The sequence below is a fragment of the Neomonachus schauinslandi genome, chromosome 10 (genome assembly GCF_002201575.2).
Source record: "Neomonachus schauinslandi chromosome 10, ASM220157v2, whole genome shotgun sequence".
Lineage (NCBI taxonomy): Eukaryota > Metazoa > Chordata > Mammalia > Carnivora > Phocidae > Neomonachus > Neomonachus schauinslandi.
In genome coordinates this window covers 59,172,317-59,192,349 of record NC_058412.1, presented here as the reverse complement: position 1 = coordinate 59,192,349, position 20,033 = coordinate 59,172,317, and the positions used below count along the sequence as shown (strand labels likewise).

The 20,033-nt window shown below is 40.9% G+C and overlaps 1 pseudogene; it reads left to right on the top strand.

Moving 5' to 3' along the window:
• Nucleotides 1-6,657: 6,657 nt before the first annotated feature.
• On the top strand, nucleotides 6,658-19,819 carry LOC110588753 (annotated as a pseudogene).
• The last annotated feature ends 214 nt before the right edge of the window (nucleotides 19,820-20,033 follow it).

Sequence of the window (20,033 nt, the reverse complement as noted above, 5' to 3'; positions counted from 1 at the left end):
GTTGGCAACATCTGTAGATTCTGAAGGTCCAGGAAAGACTGCAGAGCCAGTATCTTTGAGGGTATCCACCCAGATGTTCCCATCCCGTTTCAGGGTCCCACGTTTTCTCAACCAGGGTATAACAGACCTGCTATGGCAGAGCATTCCACTGTTTGGGGGGCTCTTAACTGTCAAATCCTGAATTTGGTCCTGGGTTGTACTAGCTTTTCTACTTTATAAGCTACCAAAGAGGCCTGCTGGCTCTCATATTTAGCCATAACTGTCTGTTAACTGCCCTCCATTTCCAATTTTTCTTCTGCAGGCTGTCAACGCAACTGTTTAATACCCAGCAAATTCCATTATCCTTATGTGTAGTCTCTCCCTTCCCTGACTGCCTGCATTTAAAAGGGTTTGAATCAGGGCGCCTAGGTGGCTCAGTCAATTAACTGTCTGTCTTCAGCTCAGGTTATGATCCCAGGGTCCTGGGATGGAGCCCCACGTTGGGCTCCCTGCTTAGCAGGGAGCCTGCTTCTCCCTCTCCCTCTGCCGCTCCCCCTGCCTGTGCTCTTTCATGCTCTCTCTCAAATAAATAAATAAGATCTTAAAAAAAAAAAAAAAGAAAGGGTTTGAATCATCTCACCAGGGCATTCTCCCCTGGGATGTCACTCCCAAGTCAAGACTGGTGATATTTTTAGCAATTGGACAACCACTTTTATCTGAGACTATCTGTGCCCACATACTACTTGAATGGGGTCCTCCTAGCCAGCAGGGAGGTGTGTGGTCCAGTCCCCAAACTGAGCTTGTCATTGCAGACCACTTCCAGTACCGTCTGTGTTGATGGGTTCTCTGGGCAGCAGACATCAAGGCAGAGTTAGAATTGCAAGAGATTTATTGCTGGTAACATCTATTAAAGGAGTAAAGGAGTAGACAGGGTAAATCTTTAGACCATGATGCAAGTTTGACACCTGGGAAAGGAGAGGGGAGAGAAAAGAGGACTGAGTAGGAAGAGCCTCAGACAGAGTAGGAAGAAGCTCCATGAAAATCTTGGCCAGCTCATAGGGGGGGCCCACGTTGGGCAGAAATGTCCAGGCACTAGCATCTATACCACGCTCAGGCATTGACAGAGAGCTTCCTGGGAAGAAAGTGGCCATGGTGTGTAGTAACTAGAAGAAGGCAGAAGAGGGCTTCTGGGATTTTGGTAATTATCTGTTTCTTAGCCTAGGTTTCATATACATTTGTTCATTTTATAAAATTTTATCAAGCTTACTTTTATGTATACATGCTATCGTTTTATTTTTTTTTTTTCAAAGATTTTTTTTTTTTAAAGATTTTATTTATTTATTTGAGAGAGAGAGAATGAGAGAGAGCACATGAGAGGGGGGAGGGTCAGAGGGAGAAGCAGACTCCCTGCCGAGCAGGGAGCCCGATGCGGGACTCGATCCAGGGACTCCAGGATCATGACCTGAGCCGAAGGCAGTCGCTTAACCAACTGAGCCACCCAGGCGCCCGCTATCGTTTTATTTTTAAAAAGTCATAGGTCTCTGCCTTTGGCCTCTAAATAGTCTTTTTTTTTTTTTTTTAAAGATTTTATTTATTTATTTGACACACAGAAAGAGAGAGAGAGAGAGAGCATGCACACGAGCAGGGGGAGAGGCAGGCAGAGGGAGAGGGACAAGCAGGCTCCCTGCTGAGACCTTAACTGACTGAGCCACCCGGACAGCTCCTAAAGTGGTCCATGTTTTTAAAGTTTTTTTTTCTTTATTAGAGAGAAACAAAGTACAAGCAGGGGGAGCAGCAGGCAGAGGGAAAGGGAGAAGCAGGCTCCCTGCTCAGCAGGGAGCCCGATGTGGAGCTTGATCCCAGAACCCCGGGATCACAACCTGAGCCAAAGGCAGACACTTAACCGTCTGAGCCACCCAGGCGCCCCAAGTGGTCCATGTTTTTAAATAAATAATCTATCACTCAAGGTTCACATTAAGCATCTACAAAGAGCAGAACTTGTGCTAGGTCTTTATGGGGATTTTTTTAAGGAGCTTAAGGGAGTATCTTATTTTGAGAGTTTATCTTCTTCTTAGAGAATAAGTTGCACAAAGAATTAGAGAATTAGTCTATAATCAACAGCCAGGTTACCTTTAGGGTAGGGAATTAAAGCTTATTTATCCGTGTACACCCAGAATCTTTAATGTTACCAGGAGTATGATATTGGAGTTCCTTCTATATTAGTCAACCAAGTAAAAGAATGAATTAATGAATAATAAATAAATTAAAAAATGAATGCTGGATGAGTACAAGACATTTGAGACTAGGGAGTAGTATGGGATGGCTACAGAACTGGCAATATCATTCGTAATTATGTTTCAGTTACAATCTATAAGGTGACGAGTCCTGAATCCTTACCTCTTTCATGAGTTTCAGAAAAACATTTACAACAGCAAACTTGATGTTGACACATGGATGTTTCAAAGGCACCTGCAACAAAACACATTCCAAAAAAAATTTTTTTTTAAGATTTATTTATTTGAGAGAGAGAGAAAGAGCATGAGCAGGGGGAGGGGCAGAGGGAGAGGGAGAAAATCCTCAAGGAGACTTCCTGTTCAGTGCAGAGTCCAAAGCGGGGCTCGATCTCATGACCCTGAGATCATGACCTGAGCCAAAATCAAGAGTCAGACGCTTAACTGATTGAGCCATGCAGGCACCCCAAAATACATTCAAAATTGAACTCATTTTTCTACTAACCCTGTTCTCTTTCTCCTGCTGCTAATGTCACTTAGACCAGAATCTTAGAAGTCTTTCTAGACTTCATCCTCTCCCTCAGTCTTCACATTCAATTTGTTATTAAAATCTTGTTATTTCTATTTCTTCAATTGCTTTGGAATTTGATTTCTCCTCCCTCTGATTTCCTTCCTTCTGGCCACTCTTGTTTGTCATTGTTAAACTGATTTTTCTAAAATGGAAATTTAACCATGCTTCTGTTTTCCTTTATACTGTCTCTTAGCTCCTCACTGTTATAGGATAAAACCCATATTCCTTGATTAGCCTGACTTGAAACATCTTCCACAATCTGGTCCTGTCTACGTTGCTTACCTCCCTACAAAGCTGGAAGCTCCTGGTGATTTGGAGACTTATTCTCCTCATCTTTTTCATTCCAGTGCCTCACAGTTTAGGTAACCTAATAAAGTTTTCCTAAATGAATAAATGAAGAGATAAGACCTGAATTGGGCTTTGCAGATTGGGCTGCCTGGATAAAATATAGATAGATCTGGATCCTTCAAACAAATATTGGGCTACTAAGTTGAGCTATTAGTAGAGATTCCTTGTCATTTTTTTAAAAGATTTTTATTTATTTATCTGAGAGAGAGAGAAACAGCGAGAGAGGGAACACAAGTAGAGGGAGTGTGAGGGGGAGAAGCAGGCTCCCCCCCTGAGCAGGGAGCCCGATGCGGGCCCGATCCCAAGACCCTGAGATCATGACCTGAGCCGAAGGCAGGCACTCAACGACTGAGCCACCCAGGCGCCCCTGGATTCCTTGTCATTAATTTTTGTATCTCCATGACCTGCCAAGTACTTGACACATACGAGGTATTCAATATATATTGGATTAATTAATAAATTAGTGAATGGCATTATGTATTCAGCCATAAAACAATATTTCTTTCAGGAAATGTAATGCTCAATTAATTACAGAGCACATTATGTGAGGAAGAGATGAAAACTCCATTAAGTCTTTGTGAAGAGGCTACAATGTTGGCCCAATATCGGAGCAAACAGACCAGGCCTCAAGCCAATTTAATCAATCAAGTAAATTCCTTATTGACCAGAATATGGACCTATTGTTAGAGAGGACACCTGTCCTCCTAAGGTCAACAGCTCCAGTATTAGTTTATTAACTGTAACCAGATCTGGCTACAGATGCTGCCAAAACAGGGATATCCCAAGGTGTTGTTACTGGATGCTAATTACCTCCTAGAGGCTTTAAGTCTTTCAAAATGAAGACTGTATGCTCAAATAAGTCATAAATATTATTGAAGTTTCTATTTCCAGTGAACAGTTAAACTCATATTTTTTGTAGCTGGGATATGTAATGGGCATGCTGGCATTTTAATACTTATATTGAGGTTCAGAAGTCAAATATTTTACAAGGTCCTAGGAACTTATTTGCAAAGTAGTATGTTATGAAAAATGACCCTGGTGCAACACAGTCACTCCCTTTGGAGAACTCACAAGTAAATTTAGTTAGTTAAAGCTTCTGCCAGCATGACTGTAGCCCAGACAGTAACAAGGATATCTCCAGTTGCCAGTCGCTCTTTATCTGCTGCTTCTGATGCCTAATTTGGAGAAACTCCATTTTGCTGCAGGTTCAAGTCTCTGGGTTATCTTACTCCTGGACATTTCTGCAAGTGTTGGATTCTCTGGAGCTTTCAAGGAAACTCAGGGGTTCATGATATAGAGCCTCTCACTCAAAATACAAAAGGGTAAGCTGGTTAAAGTATCAACGGTCAAGACTTCATAAAGCTTTTTTCTTTTTTCTTGACAGGAAGAGTATTAATTGACCTTATCAATTAGATGAAGAGATTAAACCTAATAACAACCTTGACTAGTCTTCCCTCATTATGCTGGACTGTGGCAAAATGCTTTCTACTCTCATGCCACATGAAATGGATTTTCCTGCTTCTAGTTTAACTGGCTAGAAACTTCAACAAATAAAGCTTACATTTTAAAATGAGATGGTTTTCTTTGACCCTCTGGGACAGAGAATGGATACATGACAAGGATGGAGGCCAACTTATTCATCCTAGTCAACAAGAGGCTTGGAGCTTTAGGGAAAGATTTCTCCAGAGACGAAAGGTTGTCATTTACAGTTCTCTAAAAAATTAATAAGGAAATTTGATTTTTAATACTTCTGCAATCTCAGTGTAGTGACTTTTCATAGCCCTGAGCTATGTGTTTAAATGCACTTCAAAATGTCAAAGTGGGGCTCTACACATCACCACTTCCTGCTGTTTCCAAAAGTGGTTTCTTTCTTAATTATCTTCAGACTTACAACTTCATTTGAAAACAACTTGAAATGCACACAACAATGTGTAAGATATGGGTTGCATCCTTCCCAGGCTGACTGGAGAGAAGAGATATATACAAACATACGTTTATTAGATGAGTGAGTGAAAGGAAGATCTGTCGAGGAAGAAAGACAGGTGCTTGGCCTTGGTGGAAGGGGAGAATCCAGATACGCTGATGACAAGGCTGGGGGCATTCTCAAATCTGTCACATTGCATAAATTACTCTTGTTGTCAACCTCAGTGAACATCTCGGGTACCTCAATGACTAAGAATTCATGGGGCAGGAGGGTAGGGGAACTTAAAAGGTTATTGGCTTTTTTTGAATGTTTTCAGTTTGGTCATTTGAAAACTAAGATTTGTTGCTAGTTTAAAAATACTTCTTTTCCTTAAGTAAATGAAATATTTTGTCAAATGTTGAACAGAAATAATTCTCTGCCACAACAAAATAAAAAATTATGTATATGCCATATTTAGGTTTCTTTGGAGATAACATAAACAGATATGATCCTTGGCTCTGAGGTACAGTCAAAACTCTGAATCAACCAAGTTTATATATAGTTTAATAAATCATACTTTAGGAAAGGTGTATGGTCCAAATTCAGTTCAGGGGAAATACGTGAGCTTGACTAGGGTGGTGGCAATGAAGAGAGGAAGAAGTGTATAGATTCAAGATTTTTATAGATGACCTATTTTAGACATGACATATTGTAAGGAGAACAAGGTAGCAGATAATATTTTCCAGAAGACTCTTCTCTAGAGACAACAAAGGTATTTGGTACTCTATTATAACCAGAAACTTTATGAAAAGATAGTAAAATAATATCCAAATACTGACATGTTAGGGAAAGAACTATTGGAATGTCTCTTTCATTCTGTAATTCGTTAAAAAATGTATTGTGTTTCCTACTATGTGCCATGCAGTATGTGTTAGGTAATGCACATGTGGTTGTGAACAAAATAGGTATGTTTCCTTCTCTCACGGAGCTGGAATAAGATAGGTGATAAACAGGTAGGCAAATAAATCCCCATATAATTATACATTCATCCATCTATGCATTCAGGAACTAATTATTGAGCATATATTATGTGTTGGGGAACATTTTGCATTCTCAGGATAAAATGATGAGCAAAAGTAGACCATCCCTGTCTTCATGGAGCCTACATTCTGAGGTAGGCAGCTTACTCAGTCACACTAAAAAAGGTGAAGTTGTAACTATGTAAGAGCTATGAAGGAATATACAATAGGGAAATATGACCTCACAAGGAAGTCAGAGGAAGCTTCCCTGAGGAAATGAAGAATGGATGGAGAACTGAGGGATAAGGAAGACTAAGCCGGCAAAAGGAAGGAGAGGAGAACATTCATAACATAGGGAAGAGCATGTGACTAAGGCTATGATCTGTCTTAGAGGCCGAGAGACTGTGAGTGTGGCTAGAAGAGGAAGAGTAATCCACAAAGGAAACAGAGAGGGAGCAGCTGGAGGTGAAGGAACAAACTCAGAGAGTACTGGTCATGGAAGCCACGGGAAGACAGTGTTTCAAAGAGGAGGCCGTGGACAAGAGTCAAATGCTGCTGAGAGGTTAAGAAATATGAGAACTGAAAATATCCCCTGGATTTCACAACATGCAGGTCATTGGTGAGCCCAGTGGAATGATGGGCCAGAAGCCAGAATGGAATGCTTTGAGAGTGAGTAGAAGGTGAGGAAATGTAGCGAGCAAGAGTATAGACTAAGAATTGCATTTGGTCACATGTAATGGATCCTGATGACAGTAGGTTGCTTAACTAAATAGGGTTATTTTCCTCATATAACAAGAATGACGGAGGGAGACAGTTAAGACTGGTGCCGTGACTCCATGATGTCACCAACGTCCTAGAGTCCTTCTTTATGCTCTGTCATCCCCAGTATGTGGCTTTTTTCCCATTGTGCATGCAAGATGGCTGCTAACTCTCAACCCAATGTTTCAGATAGGCAGAAGAAAGAAACATCAAGGGGAAAGGTCTGGTACCTATACCAGGAAAGCAAACATTTTCTGTAAATCTTCAGCTGACTTCAGCTTACTTATCATTGGCCAGAACTGTGTCATATGGCTACTCCTAGCTATAAGGGCAGCTGGGAAATGGAGCTCTTTAGTTTGAATCATTATTGTTCCTAACAGAATCAGTTTCTGTAGCAAACAGGGGAGATGGATATTGAGGAGGCACCCATAGCAGCTACATAACATGTACAAATCATATGTTGAAAAAGTGTGTCCACAAGGGAAGATTATAAGATGATAGTTGGAGGTGGATGTGGGATTGAGTGACCTTTTAAAAAAACTGGGGATGACTTGAATGTATTTAAAACTTGATAAGAAGGGTCTAATCAGGAGAGAGAAAGTTTGAACATAAAAGAACAGAAAAGGATAACTGACAGTGTAATGTTCTTTAGAGAGAGGGAATGGAATCTAAACAAAGAGAAGAGGGATTAACTTTATGTATTTATTTTAAGATTTTATTTATTTATTTGACAGAGACAGACACAGCGAGAGAGGGAACACAAGCAGGGGGAGTGGGAGAGGGAGAAGCAGGCTTCCCATGGAGCAGGGAGCCTGACTTGGGGCTCGATCCCAGGACCCTGGGATCACGACCTGAGCCGAAGGCAGACGCTTAACCATGGAGCCACCCAGGTGCTAAGGGATTACCCTTAAAGAGCAATAAGGATGGGCTCTCTCTTGTCACAATAGGAAGGAGGGAAGTAGGCTTATATTTTATATTGGGAAAATGAGGCTTCTATTTCTTCTATTGTATAGGAGGTAGGTTTGCTATTTCCAAAGAGGGTAGAAGGGAGTGAAGAGAGCTTTGAGAAGTTTGAGATGTTGAAGGCTGAAATCACCGTTGTGGGGCAAAACTGACTCAAATATAAAGGGCACAGGTTTTTTTTTGCAGTGGGTTTGCCGACAGAACACAGGTGTTGTGAAAACCACCACTCAGCCTAAACCAAAATGGAAAGGAAAAGTCTCACATCAACATTGTCATCATTGGACAACTAGATTCAGGCAAGTCTACCACTACTGGTCATCTGATCTACAAATGTGGTGGGATCGGCAAAAGAACTATCGAAAAATTTGAGGAGGAGGCTCCTGAGATGGGAAAGGGCTCCTTCAAGTATGCCTGGGTCTTGGATAAACTGAAAGCTGAACATGAACATGGTATCACCATTGATATCTCCCTGTGGAAGTTCGAGACCAGCAAGTATTATGTGACCATCACTGATGCCCCAGGACACAGACTTTATCAAAAACATGATTACAGGCACATCTCATCTCAGGGTGACTGTGCTGTCCTGATTGTTGCTACTGGTGTTGGTGAATTTGAGCATGCCCTTCTGGCTTACACACTGGGTGTAAAACAACTAATTGCTGGTGTTAACTAAATGGATTCCACTGAGCCACCCTATAGCCAAAAGAGATACGAGGAAATCATTAAGGAAGTCAGCACCTACATTAATAAAATCGTTTACAACCCTGACATAGTAGCATTTGTGCCAACTTCTGGTTGGAATGGTGACAACATGCTGGAGCCAAGTGCTAACATGCCTTGGTTCAAGGGATGGAAAGTTACCCATAAAGATGGAAATGCTAGTGGAACCATGCTGCTTGAAGCTCAGATTGCATTCTGCCACCAGCTCGTCCAACTGACAAGCCCTTGCCTCTGCCTCTCCAGGACGTCTACAAAATTGGTGGTATTGGTACTGTCCCTGCGGGCCAAGTGGAGACTGGTGTTCTTAAACCTGGCATGGTGGTCACCTTTGCTCCAGTCAATGTTACAACTGAAGTAAAGTCTGTTGAAATGCACCATGAAGCTGTGAGTGAGGCTCTTCCTGGGGACAATGTGGGCTTCAATGTCAAGAATGTATCTGTCAGAATGGGAGAAGATATTTGCAAATGACATATCAGATAAAGGGGTAGTATCCAAAAACTATAAAGAACTTATCAAACTCAACACCCAAAGAACAAATAATCCAATCAAGAAATGGGCCAAAGACATGCACAGACATTTCTGCAAAGAAGACATCCAAATGGCCAACAGACACATGAAAAAGTATTCAACATCACTCAGCATCAGGGAAATCCAAATCAAAACTTCAATGACCTGCATCTCACACCAGTCAGAATGGCTAAATTTTTTTAAAAATATTTTATTTATTTATTTGACAGAGAGAGATACAGCGAGAGAGGGAACACAAGCAGGGGGAGTGGGAGAGGGAGAAGCAGACTTCCCGCGGAGCAGGGAGCCCAATGCGGGGCTCAATCCCAGGACTCTGGGATCATGACCCGAGCCGAAGGCAGACACTTAACGACTGAGCCACCTAGGCACCCCCAGAATGGCTAAAATTAACAAGTCAGGAAACGACAGATGTTGGCGAGGATGGGGAGAAAGGGGAACCCTCCTACACTGTTGGTGGGAATGCAAGCTGGTGCAGCCACTCTGGAAAACAGTATGGAGGTTCCTCAAAAAGTTGAAAATTGAGCTACCCTACGACCCAGCAATTGCACTACTGGGTATTTACCTCAAAGATACAAATGTAGTGATCCGAAGGGGTACATGCACCCCAATGTTTATAGTGGCAATGTCCACAATAGCCAAACTATGGAAAGAGCCAAGATGTCCATCAACAGATGAATGGATAAAGAAGATGTGGTATATATATATACAATGGAATATTATGCAGCCATCAAAAAACCCAAAATCTTGCCATTTGCAATGACATGGATGGAACTAGAGGGTAGTATGTTAAGTGAAATAAGTCAATCAGAGAAAGACAAGTATCATATGATCTCACTGATATGAGGAATTTGAGAAACAAGACAGAGGACCATAGGGGAAGGGAGGGAAAAATGAAACAAGATGAAACCAGAGAGGGAGACAAACCATAAGAGACTCTTAATCTCAGGAAACTGAAGGTTGCTGGAGTGGTGGGGGTGGGAGGGATGGGGTGGCTGGGTGATGGACATTGGGGAGGGTATGTGCTATGGTGAGCGCTGTGAATTGTGTAAGACTGATGAATCACAGACCTGCACCTCTGAAACAAATAATACATTATATGTTAAAAAAAAAAAAAAAGATAGTAGGAAGGGAAAAATGGGAAGGGGGGGAATCGGAGGGGGAGATGAACCATGAGAGACTATGGACTCTGAGAAACAAACTGAGGGTTTTAGAGGGTAGGGGGGTGGGGGAATGGGTTAGCCCAGTGATGGGTATTAAGGAGGGCACATATTGCATGGAGCACTGGGTGTTATACGCAAACAATGAGTCATGGAACACTACATCAAAAACTAATGATGTGGGCGCCTGGGTGGCTCAGATGGTTAAGCATCTGCCTTCGGCTCAGGTCATGACTCCAGGGTCCTGGGATCGAATCCCGCATCAGGCTCTCTGCTCGGAAGGGGGCCTGCTTCTTCCTCTCCCTCTGCTGCTCCCCCTGCTTGTGCTCTTTCGCTCTGTCAAATAAATAAATAAAATCTTTAAAAAAAAACACACCAAAAAACGAATGATGTAATGTATGGTGACTAACATAATAAAATTAAAAAAAAAAAAAAAGTCTAGCCTACTCCTATGACTGAGGTACCTGTATAGGAAGGTCTGGTAGCACCCATTTTGTCACACTGGAGAAAGTTTACTTGGGTTCTCAGGAAAAACATCCTTGACTTTGGGGCCTTAAAATTGAGTACAGGAAAGACTTAAGGCTGTATGTTAAGATTCTTGAGAAAGGATTTATTTCAGCTTTATAGTATGATAATCTGGTAGATAGGATTTCTATATAAAGAAATCCTGAAGCTACTTAGTCCTTTATTCTAACTTCAGGTCACAGAAGAAAGTTTTATATGTAACCACTGCATTGTTATTGATTTATGAGTGAATGTTAATGTTATTGGTTTGGAATTAAAATATATTTAGAAAAAAAAAAAGACTGTTTCTGTCAAAGATGCTCATTGTGGCAATGTGGCTGGTGACAGCAAAAATGACCCACCCATTGGGGCGTCTGGGTGGCTCGGTTAAGCGACTGCCTTCAGCTCAGGTCATGATCCTGGAGTCCCAGGATCGAGTCCCGCATCGGGCTCCCTGCTCAGCAGGGAGTCTGCTTCTCCCTCTGACCCTACCCCCTCTCATGCTCTCTCCCTCTGTCTCATTCTCTCTCTCAAATAAATAAATAAAATCTTTAAAAAAAAAAAAAAATGACCCACCCATGGAAGCAGCTGCCTTCACGGCTCAGGTGATTGTCCTGAACCATCCAGGCCAAGTCAGTGCTGGATATGCTCCTGTGCTGGACTGTCACACAGCTCACATTGCTTACAAGTTTGCTGAGCTGAAGGAGAAGACAGATCGTCGTTGTGGAAAAAAGCTGGAAGATGGTCCCAAGTTCTTGAAATCTGGTGATGCTGCCATTGTTGATATGGTTCCTGGCAAGCCTATGTGTGTTGAGAGCTTCTCTGACTATCCTCCTCTGGGCTGTTTTGCTGTTCCTGACATGAGACAGACGCTTGCTGTGGGTGTCATCAAAGCAGTGGACAAGAAGGCAGCTGGAGGTGGCAAGGTCACCAAGTCTGCCCAAAAAGCTCAGAAGGCTAAACAAATATTATCCCCAATACCTGCCACCCCAGTCTTAATCAGTGGTGGAAGAACAGTCTCAGAACTGTTTGTGTCAACTGGCCATTTAAGTTTAATAGTAAAACACTGGTTAATGATAATAATGCATCGTAAAACCCAGAAGGAAAGGAAAATGTTTTGTGGACCATTTGTTTTTTTATGTGTGTGGCAGTTTTAAGTTATTAGTTTTTAAAATCAGTGCTTTTTAATGGAAACAACTTGACCAAAAATCTGTCACAGAATTTTGAGACCCTGGGAAGCCTGGGTGGCTCAGTTGGTTAAGCGCCTGCTTTCGGCTCAGGTCATAATCCCAGAATCCTGGGATCAAGTCCCACATTGGCTCCTTGCTCAGTGGGGAGCCTGCTTCTCCCTCTGCCTGCCACTCTCCCTGCCTGTGTTCTCGCTCTCTCACACACAAATAAATAAAATCTTAAAAAAAAAAAAGAATTTTGAACCCATTAAAACAAAAGTTTAATGAGAAAAAAATATATATAAAGGGCACAAATAAACTGCTATCAAGGAGTGCTGTTCTCATGTGCCTTTCCCAGGAATATACCAGAGAATGAGATTCAGAAATCAAAATGACAAGAAAGACACCAAGATAAGGTCTAGTGCTAAGTATTAAATATATAATTACATATAGAATTACTCACACCCATGCCCATACCAGCTGAATATCCTCCCATCCCCATCATTAACATGAACATCATTAATTCAACAAATATTTAGTGAGTATCTTTTACAGGACAGGTACTTATTCGTGTCATGCGGCATGCTAGGATGGGTTGAGTTGGGTGGGAAACAAAGCCTGGGATAAGGCAGCAGTAGGAAAGCAACTGATTGAAAAGGTGGACCCTCTCTTAGCTGGAGAGATGTATCGAAGTCTTTTATTTTTTTTTTTAAAGATTTTATTTATTTGAGAGAGGAAGAATGAGAGACAGAGAACATGAGAGGGAGGAGGACCAGAGGGAGAAGCAGACTCCCTGCTGAGCAGGGAGCCTGATGCAGGACTCGATCCTGGGACTCCAGGATCACGACCTGAGCTGAAGGCAGTCGCTTAACCAGCTGAGCCACCCAGGTGCCCCTGGAGATGTATCGAAGTCTTAACATCTAAGCCCAGGGAGAGTGGCTAAACTCGCAGCCAGACAATGGCATGCAAGGGATGATCTGATCTGAGAGGTAAGATGGGAGTGGTGACATCTGGCTTTGGGAACTCTGGGCAATTGTCATAGCACCAGGGGCAGACCTGGACCCAGAACAATTGGAACTGAGGGTGCCTAGAAGACCAATCCAGCTGTGGAGATGGCAGGTGCAAAGTTAGAGGGTGGAACAGGTTTTAGGAGGCCTGCTTCCTACTCTGATTTCTCAAAATGCAAGCCTTAGGAAGCTGCAGACACCTAGATGTTAAGATACCCAAAAGTACAGATGCCTAATAGGCTGACACAAAGAAACTGCACCTGAATAATGCTGTTCATGTCAAGAGCTAGGTTGTCGTGCATACATGGTCTATCTTAGAATGCCTAGTGCAATAGAAAAATATTTCTATTTGTATATTCTACTTACCACTATGGATATTTCTACATTCTACTTACCACTATGGAGAGAATATATCATATTCAATGGGGCAGATAATAATAATAACCATCACCATTTATTGCACATACCATATGCCAGACACTGTTCTAGTTACTTAATGAGTTGTATCTCATTTTATCCTTACCACAACCCTCTGAGTTAGCTATTATTGTTTAAAGAAGAGGAAACTGAGCCTGATCTAGTAAGTTTAAATTAATTTGCCCAAGATCACACGGCTGTAAGTGGCCAAGCTAGGATTCTAGCCCAAGTGTGACTCCAAAACTATCATTACGCCATACCCATTTTATCACACCGTTCCAGTACCGTGTTGAACCCTTATTGTCATTTAAATAATGATTAGATTGGTCTGTTTCTTTAGTAAGCAAAACTGGGATCACAGCCCATCTCTTAGGATGTCTTGCTAAAATGACAAGACCATGCTGCCCTCTATCTATCAGCTTCAGTGATGTTGGCCACTGGTAATTTTCAAAATTAAGAATATCTGACATTTATATTGTGATAAACACTTTATAAAAACACTTTACTCGGGCGCCTGGGTGGCTCAGTCGTTAAGCGTCTGCCTTCGGCTCAGGTCATGATCCCAGGGTCCTGGGATCGAGTCCCACATCGGGTTCCCTCCTCGGCGGGAAGCCTGCTCTCCCTCTCCCACTCCCGCTGCTTGTGTTCCTGCTCTCGCTATCTCTGTCTCTGTCAAATAAATAAATAAAATTTTTAAAAAAAAAAAAAAAAATTTTAAAAAAAAAAAAATAAAAAAAAAAAAAAAACACTTTACTCAAACTTGCCACATATATTATGAGCACTGAAGCCCACACATATACACACAAAAATCAATGCAAAAATTTTAATGAATATGAATTCGATTTGTGGTAAAGGTCAGTTATACTTACGTAGTATTCCCTTTTTCTAGAACCAGTCACCTAAAACTTTATTTTTACTTTCACAGAAGTAAAAAAGTGATTTAGGTTTTTTCACACTTTTGTTTATTTATCACTTCTTTAATGGAAAATTCTGAAGATACACTAAAGTAGAGAGAATTAAACCTCTGAGCATCATTCAGCTTCAACAGTGATCATTTCCCCAATAAGTTTAATGACATGATTTCTGATAGAGTTATCTCTTAAATCCTTTATAATTACTACTTTATTCAGATATTATCTTGGTGTTTCCTTATCATTGGCACAATTACTGCCTTATACTAATTAACCATGGCTGTTGCAGGGGACATTTGATATACTATTAAATGCTATTGTTTAAGTTAGCTCACTAGAGCCCACAAGGTATTTCTGTTTTACCTGGAAATATGATTGTTATGAGTTTTAGGTTTTGCCTTAGCTTGGGTTTGAAAATGAATGTTTGATATCTGTTGCCCCCACTGGGCTGGTCCATGTTTAACCACACTGACCATCCAATTTTAATCCTCTTTCTGTTAACACTGAAACAGAGAAGAAATTTATCCTCTGCAAAGATAATCAGAACAGAAAATGCAGCTGCTGGAATTATGGCAGTGTGCATAATAATATATTTCATAGCTATTTGTAGTGGGTCCATTTAGAGAGTTATCTGATGCTTGTTTTTTTTTTCTTTTTTTTTTAAGATTTATTTATTTATTTGAGAGAAAGAGATAGAGAGAGCAGCACACAGAGGAGAGGGAGAAGCAGACTCCCCAATGAGCAGGGAGCCAAATGCAGGGCTCAATCCCAGGACCCTGTGACCATGACCTAAGCCGAAGGCAGATGCTTAACTGACTGAGCCACCCAGGCGCCCCGAGTTATCTGATGCGTATAATCCCACAAGTTCAATGCCAGTGTGGGCCAGGTGACTTTCCTGGTTCTGATCCTTAGCCAGCCTTCTTCACAACATGACAAAGTGGATCAGGTAAAAGAGCATGAATATTTCAACCCAAATCTATCCTGCTACTGGATAAAGCAAGTAAAAACAGTAACAAAAAAACTGCACTCAACTCTTTGCATTCTTGAGAGTGGAATCATAAAACTGTATTTTTATATAAATATAATAGCCACACTTTTTATATTTTTAATATCTTTTTATTTATTTTCTTCTCAGTTACATTGGTAGATGTCAAATCCCTAATAATCTGAAATTGGTTTAATACGACCTGATAATACTATTTGCTCCCACCCTTCTTTCTTTTGTGGTCACTTACTCTGTAGTAACTATAATTTCATAGATTCAGATTTCCAAGTTGTATTTGAAACTAGTGGGTGAATTATTTGTTTTAACCCATCCAGTTTTATAATTAAGATTTTATCTAATTGGGGCGCCTGGGTGGCTCAGTCCTTAAGCATCTGCCTGCAGCTAAGGTCGTGATACCGGGGTCCTGGGATTGAGCCCCGTGACCGGCTCCCTGCTCAGCGGGAAGCCTGCTTCTCCCTCTCCCACTGCCCCTCCCTGTGTTCCCTCTTTCGCAGTCTCTCTCTGTCAAATAAATAAATAAAATCTTTAAAAAAAAAGATTTTATCTATTTACTTATTTTAAAGATTTTATTTTTAAGTAATCTCTACACCCGGGATGCCTAGGTGGCTCAGTTGGTTAAGCGTCTGCCTTTGGTTCAGGTCATGATCCCAGGGCCCTGGGATCCAGTCCCACATCTTTATTTTAAAGATTTAAGAAGTTATCACTATTACTTGTTTTTTCTTCTTCGTCCAGAGTTGTTAAATGCTCTCAAATAATATATAAATAATCTTTAAACAAAAAAAGGACATTGGTTTAAAAAAAAAAAAAAAAAGAAAGAAAAAATTTATTTGTCAGAGAGCACAAGCAGGGGGGAGCGGCAGGCAGAGAGAGAAGCAGGCTCCCCGCTGAGCAAGGAGCTGGATATGGGACTGGATCCCAGGGCCCTGGGATCATGACCTGAGCCAAAGGCAGACGTTTAACGACTGAGCCACCCAGGCGACTTGCTGATGTCACATTCTTATTCTGTTCTAGACACTTGGGTCACCACCCTTAGTTTTTTGGGGTTGTTTTTTTCAATTTTGACCATGACCCACAGTAAACAAAACAAAACAAACAAACAAAATTATATTGTGACCAGTTGCATACAAGTTTTCCCTAAACAATACTTAGTCTCTTACCATGTGGCAATACAATCTGATATTTTCTTTTTTATTCTAGTGAAAAATTTCAGCCACTAAATTGATTTCACTAACCACTAATAGGTCAAGACCCTCAGTTGAAAACCCTTGATCTAAAGGGCACCCCATTCTTTAAAAATAAAATAAAATAAAAGGGGCACCTGGGTGGCTCAGCCGGTTAAGTGTCTGCCTTTGGCTTAGGTCATGATCCCGGGGTCCTGGGATTGAGTCCTGCGTCAGGCTCCCCACTTGGCAGGGAGCCCGCTTCTCCCTCTCCCTCTGCCTACCACTCCCCCTGCTTGTGCTCTCTCTCAAATAAAATCTTTAAAATAAAATAAAATGAGATAAAACAAAATAAAATGGCCTCCCAAGACTCTTTTGGCATCTTGTTTATCAGAACCAGGTCAGATAACATGAAGGCATATTTAAAATAATCACTACCTATTTTCTTGGATTTTCTAAGGAAGAATTATTTTCCATAGAAGGACAACAATCTCTCTAGGATATAAAAGAGGTACTTTTAGTTGTTGGAATTGGTAGAGATTTTTTTAAAGCCTTCTAGAAAATTTTCACAATCTGAAATCTTATTAAATAACATAAGATTGAGGGGCGCCTGGGTGGCTCAGATGGTTAAGCGTCTGCCTTCAGCTCAGGTTATGATCTCTAGGTCCTGGGATCAGGTTGTATGGGCAGGGAGCCCACTTCTCCCTCTCCCTCTGCCTCTCCCCTCCACCCCCCTTCCACTTGTGCTCTCTCTCTCTCTCAAATGAATAAATAAAACCTAAAAAAAAAAGAACATAGGATTGAAAGTCAGGAAACCTGAGTCCTTGTCTCACCCTGCCACTGAATGTTAAGAAGTAAATCACTCAGCCTCTCTGAACCAATGGGTCTTGATCATGTAAATCCCATGATATGTAAACCCTATAAATTTAATGATTCATTCATTCATTCATTTGCTTATTCGTTTGACAAATGCTTCATTAAGTATGTGCCAGGCAGGTTTCTCACTGCTTATCTGACAGTTTAAACTGGGAGGGCTAATGTTACAAATTCGTCACACCTCACATATGATCATATGCCAGGGTTCTTTCTCATCAAATTTATGCTTCATCAGGTACCACAGGGGAATGAAGCTTCTTATAAGCACATTACTCAGAAAAATGATGCTCATTTATATAAATCACTTAATAAAAATCTCTCTAAAATGTATTAGAGATTATACTGTACCTGATTTCATTAATGGTTTAATGAGTTAACGCTAATAGTAAGGAGCTTAATTTTAAGATTTATGAATTCTTATACTAGTTTAAGATGTCAAAAATGTGGGGCGCCTGGGTGGCTCAGTTGGTTAAGCGACTGCCTTCGGCTCAGGTCATGATCCTGGAGTCCCGGGATCGAGTCCCGCATCGGGCTCCCTGCTCGGCAGGGAGTCTGCTTCTCCCTCTGACCCTCCTCCTTCTCATGCTCTCTGTCTCTCATTCTCTCTCTCTCAAATAAATAAATAAAATCTTTAAAAAAAAAAAAAAAAAAAAAAAGATGTCAAAAATGTAATTTTCACTCTAATTCCATTTTCTTTGATTCCCCCCACTGCTTGTTAACTCTTTTCATTTAAATGTCACAACACCAGGTGAGTTGGCACCATCAGTGATTAGAGTATTACTAAAAGCCATTCCTATACCAACATAAATAGCAATTGCTTGACTGTACACAAGTGATTGTGAACTACATAAAATATCACACAAAACCCAAATCCCCAGTTCAGTATAAAATGTCCACAGCCATTCCAATGCCCCATGATGTAAAGGAAAGTGTGACAGAGGAGGAGTTGAACAGAAGGAAAAGCATCTTAACTGATAGCTCATTTTACAAAGGCACATGGGCATGTGGACACATCATTAGGGACCCCCATGCCCAAGGCTTTGGAAGGGGTTTGTACAAATCAAGGGCCTGAAACTTAAGTTTCACTAGTTCACGGTAAATCTGCTTCTACAAATATCAATTATTGAGGGAAGGGGTGAATATGGTAAGCTTATTTTGAGCATGACTCTGGTTAAATGGGTCTGTGTTTGATTTTTAACTTCATTCACTAGTTTGTGACTGCGAGGAAATTAATTTCTCCATACTTCTGCTTTTTAATCTGTGAAAAGGGATAATATCATCTAACACATAGGGCTGTTCTGAGTTACTGAAAGATAAATGTATAAAGCATGTAGTTTGGTGACTGGCAGACGGCTAATGCTAATAAACAAGACCAATACTTATGTGATAATGATGATGACGATGATGACAGTGCTATAATGAATATGACAAGGTAGTCAGAGGATGTTGAGGGGTATAATGCTTTTTGATCCTATAGTAAATGTTCTGCAAACAACTGGGATTTTAAAAATTCCTTTGGTTGACTTGGTTTTAGTTTCCAAAGTCTTTCATCATTCTGCAATAAACGTTCCTTTCTACGCCCCTGTGTAAAACCTTTGTTTTGCATGACTAAAGGTTGTAGCAGCAAGGACAAGTTTAGGATGGAAAGAACATTCTGCCATCCACTGCTTGGCCCCATTTAGGGTCACTCCCTTACTCCTCTATCAGTTTTACCAGTGTTTTGAAATAGCTAGACGTTAGGCTCACACATTTAGGAGCATTAGGAACCTCCAAAATACTTGTTCATTGATCCAGAGACTTTCCAATACCTCCTCAACCAGAAGTTGAAGGGAAAGTTGCAAATACATATATTTATCTATATGGAACATTCGCAACTCATACACATATATATATGAAGTAATATATACATGTGTGTACATACACATACATATACATATGTATGTACAATATGTACATATTGAACATATGTGTATGTGCATTTCAGTATCCAGTGGATAAGAAAGTTTAGTGTTTTGAGAAACTGAAGAAGTGGTATTTATTACAAATGTTCTGTCTCTAGAAGTAGAGATGAAAATGGAACCTGCAGGGATGCCTGGGCGGCTCAGTCGTTAAGCGTCTGCCTTCGGCTCAGGTCATGATCTCAGGGTTCTGGGATCAAGCCCCGCATTGGGCTCCCTGCTCCGTGGGAAGCCTGCTTCTCCCTCTCCCACTCCCTCTGCTTGTGTTCCCTCTCTCACTGTGTGTCTCTCTCTGTCAAGTAAATAAGTAAAATATTAAAAAAAAAAGAAAAAGAAAATGGAACCTGCAAAATGTAAACGACAAGCAGGAATCCATCAACTGTTCTTGGAGACAACTGTGAAAACAAGTGCAGCCTGTTGTAAAGCATTTGAAAACTTAAAATGTTAAGCCTTTCATTTAGGGATACAAATTGGGAGTATTATTAGCAGGACTATATGCTTTCAGAGTAAGAGAGCTGTTTTTGTCTTTTGTTTTTCTAATTGCCTATGTAGACTGGAATGTTCCTGAAAGTGATGGTTCTTGCAAGAGGTATTTGTATTTTTGTTAAAGTATTTGCTCATGGGAGATTTTAAGACTAGACAGTAGGCAGGATAACATGCAGGTCTGAACTTCTCTTTCCCCTAGGCTAGAAGAAAAGCTGTGAAAAGGACGTGGAGTATGTGAAATAATAGCTAATGTATATATTGGCCTCTGTCCCTGGTTCCTAGCACAGAACTCCTAAAACCCTTATAATTTCCTAAGTGATAGGAGTATCTTTTGTACTCATGAGGCAGTGGTTGGTGGGCT